This window comes from Dermacentor andersoni, chromosome 5 (assembly GCF_023375885.2).
Source record: "Dermacentor andersoni chromosome 5, qqDerAnde1_hic_scaffold, whole genome shotgun sequence".
NCBI classification, from domain to species: Eukaryota; Metazoa; Arthropoda; class Arachnida; order Ixodida; family Ixodidae; genus Dermacentor; species Dermacentor andersoni.
In genome coordinates this window covers 112,644,352-112,672,052 of record NC_092818.1, presented here as the reverse complement: position 1 = coordinate 112,672,052, position 27,701 = coordinate 112,644,352, and the positions used below count along the sequence as shown (strand labels likewise).

The following is a 27,701-nucleotide window of genomic DNA, read 5'->3' as shown; positions in this document are numbered from 1 at the left end:
GAGTAGCAGTGTCGGGCGAAGTCAGGTAGGTACGATGACGGACATGAAGGCTAGAATCTCTGAAACCCTTCGTTACTTTCAGCAAAAAGAAAAAGAAAAAAAGTACTCAAGAACTATATTTACTACCTTTTTCCAAGTTTGCGCACGCAGAAAATTTACTTGTGTTTAATGTGCCTCCATAAATACAACGGTTTCACTACAGTAGGCAATATACATTCCAGTTCTGGTAACCTCGATTATTGCATAGATTTTTTTTATTAGGTAACGTGCAGTTGGGCGCTGTAAAGTGGACCGTAGACAAAATAAAAATGATAGGAAGGTTTGATGTAGGTTATATTACTCCTGGCTATGATGAAAGAAAGTCACTTTTGCCTTCAGTGCATAAGTATACCTTGCGCTTTCCGCAAACATTTGTAGCCTTGCACTTCCTCACAAAATTGTTTACATCTTTGTGTTGCAGATGCTTTGCGACGGGGATCACCTATGACGCCATCATCAAGTACGCCTGCTTCTGTGCCAGGGTGTCGGAACTGAACTAAAAGCAAAGCAAAATAAAAAAGAAACTACATTTTTGCCCCAACCGGTACTCAACCTGAAATCGACACTTTTTTTTTTTTCACTCCGGTAATGAACCGAAAAATAAGATGTGCGGAAACCATCGACCATTATTGCCAATGCAAGCGATAGCTGAACGATTGTAGAAAGTTTTCGCTTCATTAAAGGAATGATCCGTCTAAAGGTCTAGCTTTGTAGCAGTGAGAATATTTTGACAGAGCTTTCTTTATTTTTTTTTAAGTGGTATTAATACTCTAGAAAGCAGAGTTGTTGACCATAACAAATGTATTGGTGGTATAGATGGCTATAGGTATGAGCTAATTTGTCATATGTGTGTTGCTTCCAGTGGCGCGAGCCCCTGCGTGGAAGTCGGCTGCCATCTTTTCTTTTCATTTTTTTTTTACACCGCTGGATCACTCTTCCTCAACCGACACAGGGGAGAGGATAATGGGAGGAGAGGAAATCTTTGCTCACCGAACGCTCCACTCCAGCCATCACAAACCTGCAGACGCCGCGAAGCTCTTGCGCTACAGAATGGTGCGTCTCGAAGAGCTATAACAGTTGGCGCTAATCCCGAGAAATGCGTCACCTAAAAAAAAAAAAAAGAAACAGAAATACGCTGCAGGACAGCGCGATCAGGTGTTCTTTCATCGACAGGGAAAGTCTGACCCCCCTCTCCCCCCCCCCCCCCCCAAAAAAAAAGAAAGACAGGAGGAAGAGCCAAAAGAATGCTATTCGTTTTCTTACCATTAGAGACCCTCAATTTATCTGAAGACTTTTGGTGCCGCAACTCGTGTTTCTAGTAAAAAGCTGATGGATTTTTCGAAATGTCTATCGCGGGTGCCACAATTCAAACTCCGCTAAAAAACACTGAGCTTGAGCAACAAACGCTGCACGTATAACACGCGCTGGTGTTATCGAAAAAAAAAAATGAAGCAACGTAGCCGGAATTCAGATCAAGATAGCATTGCTATACCAACAGCTAAGCGTATACGAAACATAGAGAGGTAGTGGTCACCTGTCGCAGTCTTTGGTATCAGTGCACCTTGCAGAAGCGCAAGAACTCTTCTCAACACACATTATTCATTATAGCGCGTGATCTACAGATGCTCATCACATATAATTGCATTGACTGAAACGTGGCTGCGCATGTAAGTAACGTGAAACGGCGCATGTAAGTGACAGCAAGATTTTCTGCAATGTGGACAATTTCGCGATGTACCGTCGTGACCGAAGCTATAGCGACAAGATGTTCTTCCTGCAGTAGCATCTGTCTTTGAATCTTCCCGTGTTCCCAATCAGTCTCATTTGTAAATTGTTTGGGCGCCCTTCATTTTTGACAATGGTAAAATAATTATTGTCACATTAAGCCGACGCTCTCCTTTCTGGTCTTCCTCAGTGCTTAAATCACGTGATGCAAATAATACTGTTTGCACACTGTTTTCTTCAACATCCCTCTACTTGCTTGATGACTTTCATCTTCCAAACACATCGCGGGAAATTGTGCACTTCGCTTATCGCCCTTCAATCGGTAGTCATTCACTAAATAGCTGCCACGAACCTGCCATGCATGACATGAAAAATCAGTCACAGTATCGCTCCCACGTGCATTTTTATCGCAATTGCACGGTACTCGTTTGTTAGATAAATACTCCCCTTTCTCCCACGCCCAGTGTAGGGTAGCAAACCGGATGCTGTTCTGGTTGACCTCCCTGCCTTTCCTACCCTTGTTTTCTCTCTCTCTCTCTTACTATCCCTGCTCTAAATAAAGTTTTTTTGTTCCATTTATTACGAGGACGATAGCTCACGACAGAGACGAAGGAAAGGAAGGAAACAGTGCCCCTTCTGTTTATCTTGTCGTTGTAAATCTTCTTTATTATTATTTTCTTGTCATGCACCATCGTCCTAATAATTATTCATTACCGAATAGTGCGATGGACAGTTTTATTGTCTCTAATTATTTTAGTTGCTTTCCTTAACAACGCGTTCTATTGTTTGAAAGAGAATGTAAAGGGAATTTAGGTCCAACGTTAGGTTGTTCGCTTGGTCGTTACGTGCTTTGGTCTTTACATTTTCTACTTATTTCCACTGTGGTAAGTTCCCCTGAGCGCTGAACACATCAAGCGCTCATGTATACATGGAAGCAAGAACGGAAATTCCCTCGTCAGCCCTACCAACAAAACCTTCCAGCCTTTTCTATTCGCGCCAGCGTATAATGTCCGTGAAATTGCGCTTCCACGTGCCGCAGCTGGTTTCAATATCTTCATGGATGTGAGCAAATTGAAGCGCTGTTTGCGTTCCTGCTCTAATTCTGCGGTCATCGGGGGAGTGTAACGATGCCGTGGAAGCAGCACGGCCGGACGCATATGCCTATGTTACGCGAGCGCGTAATATAACTCGCCGAATAAATATTTGAAATAGCCTTTGTTGGCAGTACGAAAACTTCATTACTCCAGATACACAATGAGAGGACTAACGCCGCCGCCATGCGTTCAGGCTTCCTGTGCCAGCTTTGCAAGGTTTCTCCACGTCTCTTACAAATGGCTTCGTTACGCCCGCGAACTTCTATCGCGGTTTTTTCCAGAGTTTGTCCTTTTCTTTGATTCATCGTGAAGCCGCGATATAGCTTCCAGGTCCAGCTGCGGATCTCGCTTTCTTTTTTTTTTAATATTGGCACTCAGTTCAGTTGTGAGTTCAGCGCCGTCTTCTGTGTTCCGTGCCTTTTGTCTTCGTCGTCTTGCTCTGCCCCTGCAAGATGTTGGCACTCACTCGCTGCAAGCTTTAGGCGAGTTCTGGCTTCGTCTCGCATTTCCCGTAGAGTCCCGCCATTTCTCTCTGACGCCGCACGCTCTCTGTCCAATCTGCGTGCAAGCGTGCGCAGTGTTTCGCCGAGGGCGCCAGGTCTTATACAACATCTTATAATCACCACTATCAAATACCGAATGATTATTATTAATTACGGGGACGTATAGCCGCAACTCAGAGAGAAAAAAGGTGGCTAACACTTCTGGCCTTAAAAAGGTCCACCGCGCCTACCCGCTTGAAAGCGAGAGAAAAAAAAAAAGCCGATCCAACGCACATGCGGAAACCCATGGAAAGCCGTAGTCAGGGAGCTTGCATTAATTTGTATGCAACTAGCGGCGATGCGCCCAATGCAGCGTGCATCCGCATGCAATCTTTATGACTAACCACCATAAACTTAATACCTTTCTGATCAATTTAGATGTCTTTATTAATTGTTCTGATTTTTTTTACGTTTATGGACTACACTGCTTGCTCACTTACTATGCCGAAATGCAACCGCCAAGTCAAGTGGACCTACAGTATTAGACGCCTACGCAGAGATGTCGTCAGAACGTAGGCGGCGTATGGCAATGACTCATGTTAAGCGCAGAGGGGCGATAGCACTTGTATGCGCAGAGATGTGCGGCACATAAGCTGCATCTAAGAATTTTTTTTTTTTTACCTCACGTGTCACTTTGGTACATTTCCATTATGAAGAATTGGCCAAAAATAAGCCCACACCCAGTGGCACATGTACCAAATGGCTAAATCCAGTAAGTAAACCAACGAATATGCTGAATATAATTTGCTATTCGATTAAAACTTCGATGCGCTTTAGAGAATTGGCCCGCTGACACACTCGCCTTCTTTCCTATATGTCCTCTCCAGGCTCAGCCTGGTTAAGGTCCTACATTTCCCTTATGGCCCATCTATCTCTCTCTTCAGAAGCTTCTTCGTGTTGTCGCAGATGCAATTCTTTAGTTCCTTGCGTTATCCGCGCGTTCCCAGTCCCCGCGAGCTCTTGTCGCTGATTTAACAGGGCCTGGTTAAGGTCAAATCGGTAAGCGTCAAGCCTCTCAACGCGCTCGCGTGTCGATGAATGCTTTGGAGGCACAGTAGTTTGAATATCGTGCTTCGGTGTCAGACGTTCTGTGTTCGAGTCCAGTCATGGGACAATCTTCATGGTGCTTCTTTAATTATTTATAACGCAATACTTTGCTTAAAACGAGAAGTTTACATAGTCAAGAAGCCAATTTCAAGCCAGAAGGGCGCAGTTAAGGGAAATGCATGTACTAACTATTATTCTTACGCTGGCTGAACCACCCGCTGGCCGAACCACCCAGCCCATATTGCATGAAACACTTTGGTTATGGCACTGAGCGCATCTGTGTCGGCACCTGGCAGCTTTCTTACAAATTATCACTAGGCGGCTCGTGCACCCGCAAGTACTAGCCCCTGTCACACGGGAATCACAAACCCATTTTAACTACGTCCTCTTTATCTCGAGGTAGATGCACTCGGTGTCATACGGTCGTCCTTCCACTAAAATTTAATGGCGCTTTTGTTTCGGTGGCTGAGAGGGTACTCTCGTGCCCATACTTCTTGTTGTGAAGCTGATAATTTAATTATTGCTTGCATTAAAATTATTTTTTCGTGCGTTTAGGACGTTTATATTGAGTGAAAGAAACATTGAAATACAATTCAGTAACAGTTATGCTTGATGCTACACAACACCCTCGATCTAGGCCACTTGATGCCATATTTTTCTCGTCATTCAGGGCTTTTACACGAACCCTACATAATAGGGTCGAGTCCGCTTACTGAGCTGGGGTATGCCTGTCGAGTACATGTAAACGCTAGCCGGTCAGACTGAACAAGCGTCGAGTAGGGCTGAGTCCGCCCGACCCCTTTGCAGCTTGCATGTAAACGTGGACAAGACCGGCTCACCAAAGCTGCAACTGGCGCGGGAAAGCTGGGACGTCGTCATTTATGCGCCGGGAGCGGTAACAGTATCAGAACAAGGACAAGACAAGGCAATGTGCAGTACAACCTCATCGTAGCGATAAGACCCGTGAAATAGAGCTGTTGTAGACGGCAGCGGGAGCCGCAAGCCCAGTTCGAACACGTTGATGTCTCGGTTCGATGCTGTGTGCCGTGCTTGTCCGGACTCGTCAGGAGCGAGTTCATGTAAACGCGGTCGCGTCGGGCTGTCTGCTCGATTGCTGGCTCGATTCGATCGCTTCGGGTTGATGTAATGTAGCATTTGTCGTGCTAGTCGTGCAGCGGTCGTTGTGATCACTCATGAATAGCAGCAGCACAGTATCCAAAATAACATTGACCACCCTTTCACTACTGTGAAGAGGGTTGCAAGCGAAGCTTGTGTTGCCTCGTTTAACCCCATGTCTTTTAACCCCATGTTTAACCCCATTTAACCCCATGTGTTGCCTCGTTTAACCCCATGTTTTAACCCCATGCCTCGTTTAATCCCAGGTGCATGTCTTTCGCATCAAATATATTGAATAATATTCTTATGGAAGGTGGGTAATTATAATAGCTACGAACATAATTAGAAGTTATATTCTTGTACAAAAAACCAAACATCGCTGGAAGCGCCCGTGGCGGCTGCATTCAAAGAAACTCGTTATTGGCCGTGTCACACGACCACAACTTCCTTGAGGTCAAACTCTTTTAGGAAGTCACGCGCTTCCTTATCCTAAAGCAGTTCGTGAGGGCCCATGTGACACAGGTATTATAAGGGGCGGGAAGCATAGAGAAGTTTGTGTGTTCACCTATTTAAGCCTAGATGGTGCTTGGAGTTGCTTTTCCTTTGTTTCTTAACTTTCTTTTAGACACGAAATCAGAAGGCCGAACAGAACGGAGCAGAACATTACCCCAGGTACCTAGCCAAAGAATGTTACGCATTAAAAATTGGTAGGTTCACGCGAAGAGCGAAGCGCTGACTGCGAGTGCAAGGCTTAGGGTTACGCTTGAACTTCTCGGACGGTGTTCAAGGTATACGCGGGTCCGGCTAACGCGGACGCGAGATCCACGGGGACGGCAAGATTCCTGACTTTTTCAAAAGTTTTAACACGCCGTGCAGGGCCTGTACTGACATCGCACAGGCTCTATAAGGTGCCAGTAAATAGTGGCGTCAGTGAAATTACATGACCTTTAGGACTTAGCCCAGATATTGTCTGGCAGTTTTAACAAAGATAGTCTGAGAAGATTTGAGATAAAAGACATGCACTGTGATTGTTATGTTCATGACATTTGTTTGTGGGTCGCCATTCTGAAAATTCTGAGGAATAATTTAGTCGAGAACATAACACCTGGTATAAGTAACTTTAGTGATTGAATAGTGTAGCAATATAACCTGAATATACGACACGGATAACCATATAACGTGCATATGCTGAAATATATGCGGAGCCCTGGAATTTTCGTCGGCAAGAATTCGCTTGGGGAGTCTGCATAATTGCTAACGCAATAATAATAACTTAGTTAATTCGTAGTTCAGGCGCACAAACGCAAATTGACGTGCGACTCGCAAAGCTCCCAGCGACAGTTTTGTATTGTAGTCCTCAATGTCGAACTAGGTCCAGGAGTCAACACCGGCTTTAGCAGTATTCGCTGTATATGTTCGAGTGCAGTAATGTCTTCGGAGCTAGCCCCACAATATGCTGTTAACCACTAGGAATATTTTTTTTTACAACCATACTTGTTGCACACGCTTCATCTGCGTTTTCTGCATTAATATTTCTTTAATGAATGCTTTAGATGGTAGTAATGAAACCAGCAGTAAAGCATGTCCTCATCATAGTATGTTCTTTTTTATGATATTGCAATACATCGTTGTCAGACTATAGTTTTAAACCTTTTCAGCAGGGATTTGTATTATGAGTGTAACGCCCTTCCAAAAAATTTAAAAAAAATACATGCATTACAATATAAAGACCTATTCCTTCTAAAATTAAATAAATATATATGATTGCGATGCTATTGTGATATTCGCCACTCAGCAGTCCATCGGAGCGCAATCAGTCAGCTTCTATTGTTCGAAACATTACTGCAAGTGCCATTCTACGCGTTTTAAAGCACCAGCGTTTGCAACAGCAAAGAGAATGGCCCTCATGGTGGCTGTCATTGCTACGTGTCTTCGCCGTTGAAGTCAATGGTGAAATACGGAGCCCACTCGTGCCTCTAGAAACTACGATACAGTCGGCAGTGTTTGAACATAACAATATTTTTTATTGTGTTGAAGCAGCAGCAGACTAATTGACGCGTATGTTTGTTGTATGAAATTTCGAGATACGGCTTCGTAAATTCTACTAAAGCGTGCAAAACAATGACGTCATGGATACCCCACTTCATACATCGCAAGCGACGTTGCGAAGGCTAAAAAGACTCCTCTCACTGCTCTTATTCGTGACCAAAACAATAGTGCCCCACATATGAAAGAAAAACATATGTGGGGCAAAAGCGCGAATGTAATGAAACATTGTTCCATTACATTTACGTCGCGAAAGGTGATGTAATTATTATCACGAAGGTGTTACAGGTGTGAGCCTATTTGGCACCTAACCAGGGTAGTGACACTTATCTGCTTCCAGAGGCCACGGCTCACCGCTCGCGCTAGCGACCGAGACAGTGCGTGTCATAGAGACAGCACAAAGTTACACGAATAAGACGTGATTTTGACATAACCTAAAGGAAAGAGGTTGCACTTGTAACTTACGAAGGCGTAATTCCGTAGAACGCGTCGTTGCAGATCAAATACGACCGCAATGGGAATCTCGCGGAGTGAGACGTCCATGACCGTGCTGCTTCCGCAGCGTTTGCCTGCTAAGCGTGAACGGGAGTTCGGTAGGTTGGAATCGGTGTAGTGGTTGCTGCCAGCTGCCACTTGCTGGAAGGAGCATATACGATATTCGCTATATTCGGGGAAGTTTTCGTTTACTCGCTCCGCAACAATACCACAGAGGAAAGTTTGTAGTTATTCGAAGTGGTCTACTTGGTCGAGTGCCAACATTCTGATCAATGTTACCTGCCCAGTGTCGCTTTATATACAAAATGTTTCATTTTTTCCGCGTTGTCCGTGTGCACTCCGCAACGTGCAAGCGACAAACATCCACAGCGCGAGGGGTCTGCTGCATTATGCACGAAGCTTTGTTCTAAAACTGATTTACATTCCTGAATGTACTCAGGTTGAAAGGACAGCGCAAACAACGCATTCAGCCGGCCACGTTGAGTAAGAAAAAGAACTCGCCGGGTGGCGGCCGTGCAGATCCTCCAAAGGCTAACCGCATCCCACTTCCCATTTCCCAACTATAGGCCATTGAACTATTTATTTAAATGAAATATTACGCAGTCTACCAACAGCTGCGTGTCCTGCATCGGCATCACCGTGACTCATGAATATGTAGAAAAGGAAAAGCAAGGACACAGAGGGAGCTTGTGTATACGTAAGGCCAGACAAAGTGGAAAAACATGCACATCGATGTGCACACACACACTCGCCCGCGAGCACTTTCGAGAGACGTTTCTCCACAAGCACACGCATACGCATGCGCGTGAAAAGGGTGGTTCGCGCTAAAAGCTTTTTCGAGTCGCAACCCTGATTGGAGTTTATAAAGTTCGTTTCTTTTGCTTTCTTCCTTTTCATCGGGAGGCCTTGCGTTTCGTGCTTTCTTCGGCGTACCGAATATTCTTCGCAGCGTCTTCTGCTTGTCCCGCTCTCAAACTTTCATCAAAACGAAACGAGGCACAACACGATCGTTTTACCACCCTTCGCCCAAGGAACCGCCTCCGCTATTCGACACAGCGCGCTTTTCTCGTACGAAAATTGGCTGCAGTGAGCAATTTTTATTGTATGTTTTAAAACACTCAGTGCAGACAACATTGTGCAACCAAAACTCCTGGACCCTGGTCACATCCGTCAATGTTGCAGAAAGCTATTCATGCGCTGCTGCAGTTTTTTCAGCAACATTGTCCTCATTGAGCAACTGTAGTACTGCTGTGCGTCATCCTGTACGCACGCAGTGCTCAGTCTCTCTCTCCCCCTGCTCCTTGTTCTGTTCCTTCTTTCTCTTACCCACAGTGACGGGTAATAAAACGGACGCTCGTCTGGGTTGACCTCCTGGCCTTTGTGCTTTTTGCTTTCTCTCTCTATCTCTCAGCATCAAAAGATCAGATTCAACAAAAAGAAATTTTACAAAACACACGCAAGAAAAAGTAGAACAGAATTCGACATATTCTAAACTTGAAGAAAAGAAACTCATCTCTGCTGGTTGCTATGCAGTGGATTCACCACACGTTCTCCAAGCCTGCAGAGGAGCTCACTCACTGGTAAACGTTGTTCGCAATTTTATAAAAGCTGACGCATCGCATTTCTCACGCTATTCTGCTGTGGCAGAAAATCGAGAGCCATGTTATCGTACTTCTGGGGAAAAAAAGACGTGCCCGCGATCTCGAGGAGCTCTTTCCAATGCGGTTGGGAGAAAAACGTTCCAGCCACGTATGAACTTGAAATATACATTGCGTGGGAAACTTGCCGCTCTCTGGGGAGGACTCTCCTTTAAAAGCGATTTACATATTTGAGAGCACTTTGTGGTAAAGAATGAGCAAATACAACGTTGAGCCCGTCATATACTGTTGCAGTGGAAACCATGCCTGAAAATGGCACATGCATCCTGAGATGTAGAAAAGAGTGCCGATGCTGCCTCCAGCGCAAAAAACGTATGTGTTTTTTTTTTTAAAAAGAAGTTGCTTTTACAAAAGTATATTCTCCGCAAACTCTGCTGAACTCGGAAACAAATAAAAAGACAGGCAAGCAAGAAAAAGTAAGCAACGGACGAAATGAGGAAGTAAACAAGAAGAGTAAAGAACGAAATAAGGAAACAAAAACGTTGAACGAGGAGGAGGAGAAACAAGAATAAAACGTTATCGAAGAAAAAAGAATAATAAGAAAGGAAGAATGAAGTGAGTAAAAGATTCTAAATACGAGAGGGTGAGGGAGAAAGGACGCATCCAGAAGGCAGAGAGGTTAACCAGAAGGGCGAAAGAAATAAAGGTTCGGCAGCATGTTACACTCCTGTAACCCGTGAAGGCGGAAGCCTGCTGCACACGTGGTAATGCATTAAGTTATAAGATTGGAGGGCTCAGACTCCTTCCAAGATATAACGAGCCGCAGTGTGAAGTTAACGTATGGCGCTGTATGTGGACCCCCTCAACGACACATGTGAGCGGCCAATGCACTACCTCAAGGTTCTTTCCGTCTCGCTTTCTTTCCGTATTTATTTATTTATTTATTTATTTATTTATTTACTATTTATTTATTCTTTATCGCTCTTTCTTTCTTCGTTTCTTTCGTTCTTTCTTTCGTTCCTTTGTTCATATTCAGACATTTCTTCTTTGCTTGCTTACGAGCGTATGATAAATTCGTGGTGACGACGCTTTTTTGCTTCACTGGACTAGACACCGCTTTTTTCGGGTATAAGCCATTGCAACAAGCCGCTTAGGGCTTTCGCCTTGATAATGAACTACATAGGACACAAGCTTTAATTCGGGAGAGCACGCAATTGAGGACAGTGAGGGAAGAAAAAAAGATGACCCACACTCGCACCTTCTATTGTATTGCAAACAATGAACGAAGGTGTTGCCTAACGCTCCTTCCGTTTCGTTTCCTTTAAACGCAAGTTGTCAGAGGTGCATTGCTGTTGTCTAAACATACAGCGCTTGCAAAAAAAAAGCTTTTTTTTACACAGCTATTGTACCGAAATAAACGTAACTTTCTTGCTGTATATTCACATGTCACCCGCCAAGGAAACCAGGGTTACCGTATACGATTCGCTTCATGGGAGATGAGTTGGCGCCCGCTTGGAACTGCATACAAAAAGCATTGCCGTTAAGACATCGTCAAGGCAAACGCAACTAAAGCGTAGGAAAACTATAAGATCGCGCTGGTTCCAAATGCAGAATTCAGCTTATCACCACAGGTGCAGAAAAAGAACACAAATGCACAGCGAGGACTACATGTAAAGAAGCGTAAAAATCGTCGCGCACCATTCTTCTATTCTGGAATACTCGCCACCGTTGCCAGGAAGGGAGTTCTACTCGATCGAATTTATTTTTTCGCACTGAACACTTTCGCCCTTTCTGGCACTGAGTGCAGGAACTCACGTACCTGCGCCCCTACAGAAGTTCAGAGGCGTGCAGCACCGCCATGCAGCACCAAATCCACTCAATCCATCAATCTCCGTTCCTTGCATTTTTGACGACAACGACACTTCAAGAAGGCATGCGAGAAAACTGAATTCGACTGGAACTTTGGCGAGGTAGTAATACATATTCCCAAGTCGTTCGTTCGTCGTCTCCGGACATACGGATGCACCTACCGCCTGGGTTACCACGACGTGAACAGACCATGCCGTACCGTCTGTGGCTATGCGTTTCATTTACGAACTCATATGCTCTCCTTATTGGAACGGCCAACAGCCCCACGTGCGACACATGCAACAGCGATGAGACGCTCGCACATATTATCTGTGTCTGCCCACGATACAGTCCCCAGAGACAAGTGATGTGCAGAGTACTGGACCAGTTCGACAATCGTGCACTATAAGAACTGAAAGTTTTAGGTCAGTACTCACAAAGAACATCCGGGCTGAAGGCCTTATTCGCGTTACTAAGATTCCTGCGGTCTACGGGGCTTCACGATAGACTTTTAAGAACGTCGCCCCCTACCGCTCTATACGCGTAGTGCGCGCCTAGGGACGCGCCACTTGTGGCGGCCTTGCGCAGAACACACGGGAGAGGAGCCAGCCGCGCGCCGTAGTTTGCTGTGTCGTTGATAGTTCTTCTCTGTCTTATTCACGTTTTCAGAGCAAAATAGGCAACACCCTTAGCATGTGTGGGGTGGCCGAAGCTTCAAGGAATGTCGAAGAATCGTTGCAGGGTGGGGGGCTCGAATACCGGCGAAAACGTGCCGACCATACGGTTCTAATCGTTCCCCGCAATGCCTCATCAGCGGGAGCAACGGTAGCAATGGATCGTCGCTTCAGCGGGAAATTTCTTGTTCTCATCATTTCCTTTGTCGCGTCAGTGTCTTTTTCCACTCGATCATAGTTAGACGCGTAAGCGACGAAGTTCGTCTGCAGTGCAGCATGCGGTTTAAAGGCATTTCGCTAAAGTTCGGAATGCCGTTGGCCCCTTATATTTTTTTCTGCTTCTTTACCGTGTTGCGCTAGCTAGGCAGCACGACTGCACGAGAGCATTGTGTTGTATGTCAAAACCACTGAAGTTTGCAAGAACTGAAATTGTTGGTTTTACGTGGCCCGGTAGATCCCCGCACCAGCTGTCACGCACTTTGTGTTTTTACATCTATTTTATGCGTAGCTTCGCACATGCTTAACTGTTGCTAGTTGCTTCATGCATACCTCTTGTTGATTCTTTTGAGCTGCGAGGTTTTCACCCTGCCTCGTTTGTAAAATGTGTAAATCACGCCGTGTCTTCTTGGAATGATACCAAGCAAGTGCTTCTTTCACAGCTTTATTCTTTTCGCCCGAGGGCATCTTAGATGTTGTGGTTTTTTTTGGGAAATGGGTTTAGAATATAGGTAGTTCAGGGCGAGAATTGCTAATAGTTGCTGCATATGATATTTTTGTTCCATTTTACGCTGAAAAGTTGGCGTCACGTTTGGGAAGTCGTCACACCTCGATGCTGTCTGAGCAGACTTAACACGCCGAGCGATTTTTTTTTTTTTTCACAACGAAATACCTTCTTGTGTGTGAATTTTTTACTGAACTGAATTCTTTCTTATTATGCTTACGCCGCAGAGGACTAAAGCCGGCCTTGCCACCAGTGCTCATATATATTTTGACTGGCGCTGCTCCGCCTTTAAATATATAATGTTGCACTTCTCTCTAGTAACATAAGAAAAGTGCTGAAAAGTTAGCCAAACTTTAGCGTTGTACGTTTCCAAGCAGCTGCCTTGGGAAACTTAAAATTGCAAAAATTGCAGCGGGAACGGCAATTCATCGGCGTATGCAGCAGAATCGCATCGGCGGTACAGCGCTAACACGCGCTTTAATTAACCCGTGCGTTTGGTGACTTCGTTGACTAGTGTACGTGTTTCCACCAATAAATTCGCTATCACTCTTCTTGAGGCGACTTTGACTGCACTTATTCGGCGATGTCACATGTATTCATCGGCAGAAAAATCACGACGGCACTTGCAGACATCGCACCACGCTGATTTGTTTGATATAAGTCTGCGCTGGCGCCGAGTGCTTATTATTGCGGTACAGAAGCAGCATTACGGCAAGAGCAGGATTCTAAAAATAAACGATCGAGACATCGCATTACTCAACAAAATTTATCGGCTAGTTAACATGAGCTCCACATCATGTAAATGGGGTTCATGGCGTTTGTCTGCGGGGCGCACCTGGCACATATGTGAACCGGGTTGTCCCGAACACCGGTAATATCGTGTTCATACCCACTCCCACAGAGGTCAGCGTGTTCCTTACAGCTCGCAGAAGAAGCAGTCTGGTACCTGAACAAAAGAGAAATCGCAGCCGCGAACTTCAGCCATCCTTGCTGCAAAGGGTTGTCGTTCGCTACTGTTCCCGCGCGTACTGTTGGAAGCGCCTGCTATGTGGCTATCAGTGGCACCTCTATATAGGCGGTGCACTAGGCGCATAGCGTACGCGGTTTGTTCTTGCTCGTCTCTTCTCTCTATCTCGCCCTTCCCCTCTTTCTCTCTTTATCCCCCTTAACCCTTCCCCCCGTGGAGGCTAGCCAACCGGAACTACCTCTGGTTAACCTCCCTGCCTTTCTATGCATTTCTCTCTCTCTCTCTCTCTCTCTCTATCTATCTATCTATCTATCTATCTATCTATCTATCTATCTATCTATCTATCTATCTATCTATCTTTTTTTTTTTTTTTTTCCCGCGTAGTTCACTTTTGCGTGAGCTGCATGTCCTGGGGCCGTATTCTCGAACAACCACTTCCGAGGATTCGTTCAATTTTGCGAGATCTCGCGGTACTCGGCATCAGATGCGCCGAAGTATACGGCTGACAGCGTTCCTGGCACTGGGCGAAGGTGAGAGCCTGGCAAAGCGCCAGAAACGGCGTCACCTGCGTACGTCAAAGCTTCCGGTCCCCATTCGCGCGAAAGCTCTCGAAAGGGATCGTACCAACGAAAGTCGTGAAAAGAGCGGTCGTGAAACCAGTCGTGAAAAGAGCGGAACCTCAAACGCAAGTTTCAAAGGTTATGCTTATGCATAGCTAATCTTCCATGTGTGTAAGCGGCATGGAAGATTTCATGTGCAGCTTAGCTGAAGTCTCAAAAACAGTTGATGAGAAAAATGCAACATGCATGAGACACAATTCTTCCATCTTTAAACTCAGAGAATAAATGTAATCACTATCTGCATGATACACGTGTTTCGTATAACTCAAGCAAAGCGTATTCGTAGTAAGCAGCGACAGAAATATGAAAGATAAAAAAAGCAAAGCCGTCAGTCTGCTGGTGACCTTTGGCACAGTAAGCTTTGTTTTCCTTTTCTTCAAAATTAGAAATCACAAGTGCTACCAGAACACAGTGCCAACTTCGATCTTATGTCAGCTTGTTCGTACAGCGGCAAAATGTATGCACTAAGCAAACAACACGAGGATAAAAATAGATTACTGAAACTACACACGGTATGACCACACAGTACGAGTGACTTCGACATGCAATATCTGACATGTCTGCTGCATTAATGCTGGGTACCTTAAGGTCAAGAGTAGCATATGACTCAGCAGAATGACCGCGAAGACGACGACAGCGAGGATGACGGCAGAACGACAACAGCATGGGGCCTTACACATCATGCATCTCATCCGGTCCGGACTTTATTCCATGAGTGGAGGACGAACGATATTTATGGTCAATTTATCTACAAAGAAAACAATGGCGAGTGCTGGGCACAACGCCATAAAGGCTTAAGAGATGGCCACTGTCACAGACACTGGTCACAACTGACGTCGGTGCTCAAGGCAGCTGGTGGGATATTTCGCCTCCAGTGTTCTGCTGGCCTCTGAATGATAGGCAATGACATTGGTGGGTGCCGCCTCAGACTACCGTGCACTGGCTTCCCTACCTCTACTGACCTCGCACACTTCCATTAGTGAACCGAACCCCTCTTGGTTAATCTCGCTGTCTTTCCCTTCTTCTCCCTTCCTTTTCTAGACATGAATATGGAAAGCACGAATGTACCTGACACAAACAATACTTGGATGACCTTTAACATATCTCGCTGCAAAACACTAATGGTGTCGCTCGTCCTTTTTAACTTGTTCGCCTCGTGCCACCGCGGTCGCGTTCATTGCGCTAGCGTTAGTCTCGACGACAAAGTTTATCGACAGCGATTGCTGCAACAACCTAGTTTGCGCGTGGCGATGATGTCGTCATGCGATTATTTGTCTCAACGCACACGTGGTTGCGAAAGGACACTGGAGATAAAACTATGTTAATTAAACTCTTGCTTGCTGGAGCTCCAAGGCAGAGCGACGCTGCGCCAGAGCGATAAAAGTGCCGCCGCACTGCATCGTTCGCGTGACAAGTGCCGCTGGATGCTACATCGGTGTCGAGCGTGTGCTTCTTTTATTTAGTGATTTATGCTTCCCATGATGACGTGGACGAGACGGCAGCGAATTTGGTAACTTCACTCTCCGAGCGGAAATTAGTTTCGCATCCACCCTGTGGGAGAAGAGGGGAGAAAGAAGAAGAAAGGGGGAAAAGCAACGAAGAGATGGAAAAATACAAAAGCTATAGCTTGGTGGTTTTCTCTGCGACTTAGGTAAATCGCCAGTCCGGGACATCTGAAGCTCTCTGCTCGTTACCTCGAGCACACAAGAGCCGGAGAAAGGTGCGAGGCATTCCGCTTATCTTAACAACCGCAGCTATGAAAACGAATCGAATCAATTTCAAGGGAGCCAGAGACCGACAGAGCTCAGGTATTAACGTATAAGAAAAGAGTGGTTGATAGGGAAATAAGGCTGCATATGATTTTCGTGTTGCTATGCGTACGGCAGGAGGGGTTGGGGGAAAACCCTAAAGAGAGGGAATTCATAAATCGTGAGGATTTGGGCACCTGTCGAAAATCCAGAGTTTAATTTTTTTTTTAGGACAATCAACAGCGCCTTCCCGAAAAACCTTTTTGTCGCGCCATTTCAAAATGGATCCAAGGCTCCATGCTGTAACCTAAGAGAAGTTTATTTGTAAATGGTTCCTCACAGTTGGCTACTAGCTCACTATGTCTGCTTGTTTGTATCTAACCGTTTTCCTACCTACATGGGTCACTGGGTCGTCCGTCGTCGAATGGGTAGAGTACCGGGCTGCTGTTCTGAGGTAAGAGGGTTCGAAAGCAACCATCGCACCAACTTGGGTGGCTATGTATGTGGCAATGTGTACTTACGTGCCGCTCTACAAGGCACCTCTTTCACACCTGCATGGATCACCGCAGAAGCGGTAGTGGGTGGGTACCGCCGTTAGAAGAAACCCTTTGACGCCGACTTGGAGCACTGGCTATGTCGGTCTGGGCTGATATTCAATGAATGTCTCTGATGCCCACGTGGATCACTGAGTATGTGCCAGAATAGGTGCGTGGCGCTTTTCAATGAACGTCTTTGACGCCAGCTTGGGTAACTAGGTGAGTGCCACTGGGAATGTGTCCCTGTACAATGACGAAAAAGATCCCTTGAATTTATCCGATACTGTGTCTATGTGTGTTTGTTTGTCTCTAACCACGTCACAAAGGTTCCTCAAGGACACCGACTCGACGGATTAGGAGGCTGGACCACAAATGCACTGGGTATGTGCCGCTTTCGAATGGACATCTCGCGAGCCTGGATTACTGAGTATGTGCTACTGACTGTGCAGCCAAGCGAGAGAACAATACTCACTGCTCGGAGGCATCGCTGCGTCAAACTTATGGTCTTGGAGGCCACGCGCGGACTTCTAGACTGTACCACTAGATGTCGCAGCGTGTCCGGAAACATGCGCGAGAGAGGAGCACGATTTGTAATCGTTCGCACGCAGGGGCGCACCATGCATGTTGAAGGCCACACGCAAGCTTTGCAGCGGCGGCGCTAGATGGCGCGGAGTGTTCTTATGAAAGCGGTGAATAGGAATTATGCTGCAGTACACGCTTCATACATATATCGTTTCGACGGTGGCAATGTGTTGTGTCGCTCTATTGATCCAATGCTAAACACATTACCGTCAACAGTCATCGTGAGATGGGTTCTGCGGCAATTGGTTTATTCTCTCACTTTCTCTGTCCTCTTTCTAATCCGTATGTCTCCCACCCCTGTGCTCTGATCTGGTTAACCTCCCTGCATTTCATCTCTCTCGTCTGCTTTCTCACGAATACTGACCCATAAAACATTTCACATCAATCCCAGCTACATACAATTTCTGAAATCGTCACTTTCAGTCCTGGAATAGCTTCTGTGACATGCTAACAACTTCAGCAAAAGAGTCTACAGCAACTTTATCGCATTGCCACACTATGTACAGGGATCTTTTTCAAGACTATACAGATAATTTGTGCCAGAATCAAAACTCTACATCTGCGTTCTTTACATTCGCACACCAAGAGAAAAGAGCACCAAACAATTTTGCAACGTCTGCAACGACAAAGCACAATTCCTGCTCTGTGCATCATGTGTACAGTGAAGATCTGTCTGTTGATTTATACGCAAGCTTCGTCTTTGTGCATAAAAGAAACCAGCTCAGAAAAAAAATAAACATGACATTAGCACTTGTAGTCCTAAGTATATAGCAAGGTGTTTTCATTAAGACATAAACTTGTAATGAATACCCGGTAGCTGCGAAAGTGCAGTTATTGTCACTTCTTATGACATGGCGTGTGAGACGTGCCAAAATGATGTATTGTCGCTACCACCAAAACAAAAATATGCAGCCACTCGTCTAGGAAAAGATGATTATTAAATCGCGCTGGAAACTCCCAAGCTATAAGTTTGAACCTTGGCCTGTAATTCACTGTAGTAAATAAAACCAGTGGCTTTGTTGAAACAATTAATAGACGTCGGCTATGTACAGCCTGTAATAATTTCTTGTGCATTATAAGAAAGGTTACAGCATTGCATGCTTCTGTTAAGATGTTGGTGAATATATAGAGAACTTTCTGCGACATCGCAAAATAAGCATGGTACTCAACATAGGAGACGTCCATGCCAAGCTACGTGTTTTGGATATGTGACCACTATCATCGCGAAAGATCGTGCTTCCATGCTCGTCAGAAAAGTTGGAGTACATCGCTGCACGCTCGATTGTAAACTTGCGTATGAATGATGAATAAGAAATAGTTACAAAATTACAATATACTAACGTTTATCTCGTTCTCCTTCTTCTTCTGCTTGCTCTTCTCGATTTTCTTGATTTTTGGGGGGAATCGCACATATCTTGTTTACGTGTTTTCATGTGTAATCGTGTTTCCGTGTCTTTCATTGTGGCCTTTATTAATGATCTGAAATGTCCCATCCTGGGGGCATTTGTTCTCTACGTGGACTTCAAGAGTAAAGTTACGGCATTCTTCATCGTTTATACTGTTATGATGATGTTAGAGCATAGGATTAGCCGGCGCCCCCACTATGCGTCTACCTCTCGTCAAGTACGGTTAATAAAAAAGAAATCATGAGCCATTCCATCTGTGAAAGTGATTGACCAGCGAATCTGTTTAGCACGCGACACGGAGGTGACACAGAATTTTGAACAAGGGTATGAACTCATTTATTCTCTTTAGGGGTGTTCATCGTGACGAAAGGTACACGCACACGCATTTGTTCTCTTGATCGGTCGTCATTATTTTACTCGCAACTGTAATCACATTCTTTGATAGTGTCAAATCGATGCACGAACGCCGCTGGGTGGTCGGTTGGGCCGGACCGGTGTGGCATCGCAAGGAATGTCTGTGACATGGAATGCTTAGACCACTCCTTTTTAGATACCGACACATCCAAAGTGAAATCACCACAACGACGACAGGAGTAGTGTCATCGCAGCTAATTTACGCAAAGTGAGTAGCCATGAACCTTACGGGACTACGAATCATTGCATTTTTTGCTTGCTTACAAGGGTATGAGCCATTGCTCATGGGTTATAAGCCATCGATGATGACGCTTTCCGACATGCCGTTCCGTATGTTGTATGCGTGATAAGAAATAATTTAAGCACTGTTCGCTTCACTTTGCTGAGTGCTTGTAGCCTCTGCCTTACGGGGCTATGAGCCATTGAATTTCTTGCTTGCATACATGCCCCAGTAAGCATGAATGCTTACGGGGGCATGAGCCATTGATGGTGACACTTTTTGTTCACGGGGAGAAAAAAATGCATGAAACCCTAGCCATCTACAGCTTCGCTGTAAAATGTAGGTGGGAGGAGAGCTGAAAAACTTTCAGAACGCACGTTACAGTGCAGTGTAGAGAGGTACGATGATGCCAAGGGAAAGGAGCCTGAAATTATCAGTTCGCTGATAGAGACAATTGGAGCAGCTTTCGTTCCGCATCTAAAGGCAACCATACAGCCTAGGCCTTATGTTATTTTTCTTTCTTTTCTTTTTTTACTTAGTCGACAACACGCTGGTGGAGAACTTTCTGGGATAGCAGGGCCTCTAGCTAAAGAAACCACCACCCACACCAGCACAACTGCAAGGCTGTCAGCGTATGCTTAACAAGATTCCTTGGGAAAAAATAAAGAAGGAACTGCAAATGTGATGCGAAGCCCCCCGCTTCCCGTTTCAGGGGACAATAAACCTAGAGATAGGAGAAAAAGGCAGGAAGTTTTTTACCATTATTGAGCGCGGTTTGCTACCCTACGTTGTCGGAGACAAGAGTAAACACAAAAGCATGAGGACAAAAGAAAACAAAGACCTTTTGAGGAGCGTTCGGATTCTGATCAGAGATCGTGGAAGCTTTCAGAGATCGTCTGCGGCGCGTAGGGCGCACCCTTCTGTAAGCTTCTCACGTTCCAGGAAGAGCAGACCCGAAACGTCGTTTACTCTCCGAGAGATAAGAAACCATTTAGACGTCCTGGCAGAAAGGCACAACGGAGCTGCCCCCTCAATAACAACACCCGCGGCCTCCCGACTTTCGCGCCACGTAACAGGATCGATTTCTCCCTGGGTTCATTCGCGAGGAGGGACCAGCTTCCTCAGGGGGTCGGGAGGGGAATGTAGTAAATGTTATTGTGTGGCACGTCTTGTTGTAGCTATTTCCTTTAGCACAAAGCACTATTTCGCGCCGGTTTCCCTCTTTCAGCCTTCATGTTTGAGGTCTCTTTGCGCGTGTTTACTCGAGAGTGCCATCTTATTATAGAACATGAAGTCTGAACACATCTCAGGTTTGGTTCTAACGCAGCCGCTAAAGTGGTGCCTTTAACATCACATTTCTGGAATCACTGGAATATGTTTACCCACAAAATATTCTTTGGCCTCAATGGATTTCTTCTGAAACTCTATAACGTAAAGGCAAAATAATTTTTTCTCGCAATGCCTGGTCTTTAGCCTTAAGGTACTTCTAAAGTTTTTTGTATTTTTTTAGAATAATTGGGTCACTTGGGTAATAGCCACAACATCACTTTATGCTATACAGCAGTAGACCTAATTAGAGGTTCATGATACACCGGTAAACTGTGAGAGCAAAAGGAGTCTGTCAACCTCGCATGCCTCTGAAGTCTTCCTTAAAGATCAATATGATACAGTCCGGAGCCACTAAACCACTGCTGCTCAAACGATCAGCTTTCATAAGCGGCCGCTCCATAAGGCCACTGAATGCACCAAATAATACGTGAACCTGGTCATTTCTGCCTGAATCTGCTTTATCACATGGCCGGAGCTTTCCTTTAGATCGGATACGATTATCAACATTATCAAGATGCCAACGTCGTGAGTGAGCAACCATGAATTTTATTGTTGTTGTTGTTGTTGTTGTTTGGTCTCATTCTTGGTAGAAGACTGGGCAAAGGAAAGTTTTGGTACAGCCATGAACTCATTCTTTCTTTGAGTCTTCATCAATTATTGTGTTATCATTTGTGCCCGTCTTTTAAACCTAAACACCCATAGCTGCGCAACAGCCGTTGCCGCGTGACTGTATATTCAATATCATGGGGTAAATCAGTGCGCATGGCGCCCGGCTATATCGGTTGCTGCGTGAATTAGGCGTGTATGCATTCAGTTGACCAGTGTAATGTGCTGTGTGGAAGCCCATGTGAAAAAAAAGTGACAGGTTCCCCTTCATTATTTCGCACTTCTTTGTTCGCCTATAAGCCTAAAAGTGTTTTGCCAAAACAAATTACCCACTTAGATTGGTGCAGGTAAAGCTTGCATGCTCGGCATTTCAGCAGCAGTTCATTTGCTCGCCTTTACTATCTATTTGCGCAGCAATGTAAGTTCTCAAGAGACATTGAAAGCGAAGAAAGAAAAGCCAAGAAGGTTATCATGGCACACTGCCAATTTTCCATCTTGCGTGGTAAGAAGCCGACCAAAAACAAAATATATTTAAAAAAAACTCAGTACCCTTCCACTCTGTGAAGAAGAATGAGCAGCGAAGCTGTGTATGGGGGCTTCTTAATGGCGAACTGCACCACCGCCGCGGGTCGGCCCGGCATTTCACTATCTTCGGGATCAGGCCACGTATGAGGAGTGCTTAACGCCTGCTTCACCTCCGCCACGGGTCAGCCCGGCATTGCACTATCTCCAGGATCGGCCCATGTATGGGGCGTTTTTTTCTTACCACAAGGACACGAAAATTTCTTTAGAAGGTAGAGGTATACAGCTTCGCTGTAAAAAACAAGCACCACGATGTTCATAATGCCAGGGCATTGTGAAACACACGAATAGAAGCCACGCGTGTTGGTTGAAATTGCCGAAACGCTGCGCAAGCGATAGCAGTCGTTTTGCCCATGAAATCGGGAACTGGGGGATGACAATTTATTCAAGCAATGATTAAAACAATACCTTAACAGACACTCTGGAACAGTCATGCATTTGTAGCCTTAACGACAGATACACTAAAGACTGGTAGCTCAACAACCTTTCATGCATACACAATTCACAGCCGAGGACGGCTTTTCTGGTAAGTTCCCTCGTGGCGCAGTTAAGAAGACAACGAGCAAAGCCGAATACAAAGATCTAACAGTGAACCGAGGAGGAGCAATTTCGGAAGGAGAAGAAAGAGTGCTAGAAGCTGGCACTGCAACTTAGGCAGGGCCCTCGTGCCAGAAATTGATCGATGAGCAACGGGCGGAAGAATGTAAGCAGAGCATTACGCGCTTATAGCGGGTCGACGGAAGTGACCCGGAAGCAGCAGCCAAAAGCATAATTTTAAAGGGAAGCTGCACCCTTCCCTACAAAGCACATTGTTCCTTGGCACGAAGAACAAGGAACCAAGACGGTGAGCAATAAAGTTTGAACAAAGCTCTCGATATGCACAGTTCCTGATCGTCTTTTCTCTATTTTACATACACCAAACGCCCTTCGTTCATTAATAGCGGTGCGAATGAGGAAGGTGCCGGGTTATAGCGGAGCTTCGCCCCGCGCCAGCAACAAAAATGGCTGAAAGCATAAAGCTCGCGATCCACTTACCTGGAGGAGCAAATCTGAATCAAAGAGCGCCAAGAGGTAAATGGGATCGATGGATGGTTGGATGGATAAATTTTAAGTAGTCTATTTAAGGTGAAAGCGGAAGTCAGCTTAAACAATGTTGCTTTTCTTCTGCCGCGCGTCATCGGTCATGGTCAAGAGGCCATGGCCGACGCTCAAGGCCACTGACGGACAGCTGCTCTTACTAAAAGAAAGTTGACTGCACGAACACCTTGGAGAACATCAGTGAATGTTGTTCTGCGGTAGTGGGAGCCACCGTTTTTTTCCTTATGTATCTGTCCCACTTTCATTATCTGTGGTATACTGCCCACTATTCTCTGATACTGCCCCCACTGCAGGGTAACCCAAGTGGATGTGACACTGCTTATGTTCTCAGTCTGTTCCATCTAGCTTACTCTCTGTTATGTCCCACTGTCAGCTTATTGATCCTAACAAACGAATTACGCTCAAAAATGTGTTTTGGAGCCGAAAAATGTCGAGTCGAGTCAAAAATTATCTCGGCATCATACACTGACAGAAAAAACACAAAGCATTTCATTCAGTGGTAATTTTTGTAATCTATTAGCTGCTGAAATCTTAGACCACCCAAGCTCACAGTGCTACATACGTTGCTTAATTTTGAATGAAAACGCAGCAGTGAATTACTGCTTACTACATATGTCGGTCAATTATTACTACATATTACTACAATTACTACTACAATTACTACTACATATGTCGGTCAAAACACATTAGGTGTCCCTGCATAACAGATGGCATAGTGAGGAGGGGTAAAAAGTAAAATTGCTTTTTTAGGTGTACTACGAAAACACTATTTCATGAACCAGACAGCGTATTGCGCCAGCATTTTACTGAGAGACTTCTCTCTTCTAAAAGAATAAGTCTAAAATAATATGCGGATCCCACGCACTGTGGGAATCGATGCAAGTAAGCTTTCTGTGTTGTTTGCTTTGACTGAAGATAATTAACGGTGATGTTGACGGTGAATGCTTAAGTTCTTCAGCGTTTAGCCCAACGGGAGACTAGTAAGCTGATGCTAACCGTTACCTTGCCTGCACCACTGTTATTTGTCTGCGTATTACACAACACACAGGGAGAGGCGTTTCTTTGAGGCGTTGTTGTGCGCCATACTTCATAACCTCTGAAAGGGTTGAGCATATTCATTGCCTCACATGCTACATCGCACCGTGTCAGAAGTAGTAAACTTGAATTGAATTATGGGGATGTACGTGCCAGAACCACAATAGGATTATGAGGCACGCCGTAATGTCTAACTCAGGATTTGACACCGTGGTGTTCTTTAACGTGTCCCTAAATCTCCCGGCCACGGCGGTCGCATTTCGATGGGCGCGAAATCCGAAAGCACCCGTGTACTTAGATTTAGGTGGTTGTTAAAGAACCCCTGCATGGTGGTGCACGTTATTCCGGAGTCCCCCACTACGGCGTGCCTCATAATCCAATCACAATTTGAGCACGTAAAACTCTATAATCTAATCTAATCGTGTCACTAAATCTAAGTGCACCATCGTCTTTTTATTTTGCCCCCATCGAAATGCTGCTGCCGTGGTCGGAATCAAACCCGCGACTTCGAACAATGCCATCGCCGCAAAGCTACCGCGGTGGGCACAGAAGTGTTGATTTAAATTGTTACCGATTTCGTAGTGTTGCCTAGGCTCTACGGTACGCTTTAATGCGGCTCTGCTTCAGCACACCCTGGGTAAGTCGTCCGCTTGACAAATTCGCATGGTGTTTATTTTTCTGAAATAGCGGAAACGTGTCGTACCGTGTATCGAACATAAATTTATCTCGTTTGCCCGCGAGCGCTGTCAAGTCTACAGTAGTAAAACCCAAAGTAGCGTTTCCTTGCCTTCTCACGTCACTCCTTCCCTATAAACCCCCCTCCTCCTCCTTGTATGGCAAGTACAAGCGAAAATTTTTGAGGCTGTTATTAGAGAGTGTTAGCATTGCTACGTTACTGTACGGTAAGTGCGGTAATACCGTGCCGGTCGAAAACTGCGCATGCGTGCACTTTACCGTACGGCATACTAGACGGTAAGGAGCTGGTAAGTCTCGGCTCGCATCGTGTCTGGCGTCGGCCACAGTGTCCGCGCCGTGCTCTTTTTTATCATGATAGGATCAAGGCACGAGTTAACATTAATCTACCTTCTGCGGCACGATGAAGTGGCAGCAAGTAAAATAGCCCTTCTAACCGCAAGGTAAACTTGGGCTGAACTGAACTTGTGGCCGTACCCCTCGTAACAGGCGATTAATATACTCTGGCCAAATTAGAAGAAAGAAAGAATGTTAAAAAACCGAAAATCATTTAAAAGAAAAACAGAAAATAAAAAGTGACATAAACAATACATCATGTTTGTGGCGCCATTTAGTCACATGGCGCTTACTTAGAGGGGACGCAGAGTATTTTTTTGCGGTAACTAACTCACCTGCTGGTGTAAAGTGTCGAGAGCTATGCAATTTGCAACAAGCAATCGCGTTTTTATGTATTGCTTATACAAGAACAGCTATGCAACGAAAAGATAGGTTTCACTTGACGTAAGACAGAGTATCACAAGATGTCGCTACCGCTCTTATGAATGGCGTCTACGTTTGACGTAGCCGGGCACTTCTATAAAGAATAATGTGTCTGCGGACAAGCTAAAGCTTTCTACTATTTGCCAAAATGAATATTTGGCGTTCAGCACATAGTTGTTCCATTGTGCAAAGCCCCAATATTAGCCACTATCACATTACAGCGCGCATCGAGCGGCACACGCAGCGAAAGTGCCTTCAGTCATCGCGGTAGGTCAACGCGGTGCGCCAGACAGCAGGAGCAGCTGCAGCGGCGGCGGGAAAGTCGAAGGAAGAGGTAAAGAATGCTTCGTTTTAGAACATTAGGCGCTCAAATAAGAAACAATACAACGGTGACGCAAAATACTCAACCACGAAGCTGATACGTGGACCACTGCGAGTAACAGCACGACCCATTTACTTTGCATGTGGACGATAAATGAGGCATAGCAGACTCTTTGCAACATAGCGCGGGAGCGCACCTCTGTCTGGTCATTTCGATACAGAACACGTTTGCGAAGCACAACCGCCTTCAATGATATATCGCTGTCGACCGGCGAACACGGAGAGTTTTACACTCTGCAGCCTGCCGTCCGCCCGGAATTGTCCAGTGCAGTTCGTCTTCCTTGCGCAAGCGACGGCGTCATAAAGAGCTACATACGTTTAACGTAGTTGCTGCAAGCAGATGCACGAGATTGCACCGCGGGGAAAAGTGCATTCATCCGGAACGGAAAAAAAAAAAAACTAGCTGTCGCTGCACTTGCAGTCTGGTACCGGGGAGATAGAAGGAAAATAAAAAAGAGCAAAATAAAAAAACGAAAGTGAACGCGAAACTTTGCAAGTGAAAAGCGCTTCAGTAGTTTCTGGAGCACTCTGACAGCGAAAATGGGCGGTTGAGGCGTTGGTGTGGAGATTGCAGCAACGTACGAAGCGAGTTATTTAGAACTCTGACACAGGACGTCCCTTCTATTGTGAGGAGAAGAAGACAGGGAACTGGTTTTAATGAAAAGGCTTGACGCCAACACGACTGGTCTGTCATGGCACTACCATTCCATGCACGTGCATTGCTGTAAAACAGGGAAATCTTCAGATTTCTTAACGTGCAGGTCGCACGTTTTGTTCTCTCAAAGTTTCGAGTTCGCACCTTCCAGCAGAAATTCCATGGTACACCAAATGTTTAGAGCACATGCCTAAAGTCAGTCATTGTAATATTTACCGCGGTCAAAATTACGAATTCGCTACATTAAGGTCTTTATTTTCATCCAAAAAACGTGTGCCTTGAAGCTCAACAAAAATACAGGACCTGCCCTCTAACGTGCACTTTCCGTGCATCTTTTCATGCATCTTTTCGTGATGAAGGATTTGCACAGTCGTATTAGCAAATCAGGCAAAGAGCTTTTGGTGGAAGCACGCAAAAATTGACATCCACGTACTGATAGGTGCTTCCCCAATCGGGCAAGCAGAAACAGCGTCGTCAATATATTAATGAGCTGGCAGAGCTGCACGCGCGCTGCCAAAGGATGATGTTTCAATCCTTTTGCCGATGCTACCATGCGCGCCTTCGTGTTCTCTTTCCTTTCGTTGGCTATTAAAAGAACACTGTAGTGTTCTTTTGCACCTTTTTCATGTACTAACAGAAAATCTAATCCTGTAGACCATATTACATTAACAGTCGTGTGGGTTCTTATTTAGTTTTTTTTTTTTTTTTGCTTCTTTTGTAAATAGATTTTGGTTTTGTTTTAGTAGTATTGGATTTTACGCATTTTGTGAAGCGTATTTTGAAAGAGAAATTTTTTTTCAAGATAGTCATAAATAAAAGCGAAATACCTAACTTTACTACGCGCCTCGAGTAATGTAATACTGTTATTTTTGTTATTATAAGTGACGGTGAGTCTCCTATGCTATATTTCCCTAAAATAAACCCTATGCCTCTTTCAATCAGTACGATACCCCTTTTTTTAAATGTAGGCTCCATAACATAGCGGCGTACTCTAGTTTGGACATTACCCGTGCATTCTACGCTAGCGTTCTTTAGATAGGATTTTTGAGATTGGGTTCAAAAGTGCTAGTTAGAGTAAGCTTGCTTCTCATTGTCACACGTAGATACTTCTTTTGCGTGAACTCG

General features: G+C 45.2%; 1 long non-coding RNA gene across 1 annotated transcript in view; it reads right to left on the bottom strand.

Moving 5' to 3' along the window:
* Positions 1-289: 289 nt before the first annotated feature.
* The window catches only part of LOC129385048 (uncharacterized), a 40,301-nt gene continuing 12,889 nt past the window's right edge, over positions 290-27,701 (bottom strand). Inside the window, exons 2-3 of the long non-coding RNA XR_008612589.1 lie at positions 17,289-17,356; positions 290-1,144 (exon numbers count right to left, since the gene is read on the bottom strand). This is a non-coding gene — a long non-coding RNA (uncharacterized lncRNA). The remainder of the gene's footprint in view (positions 1,145-17,288; positions 17,357-27,701) is intronic.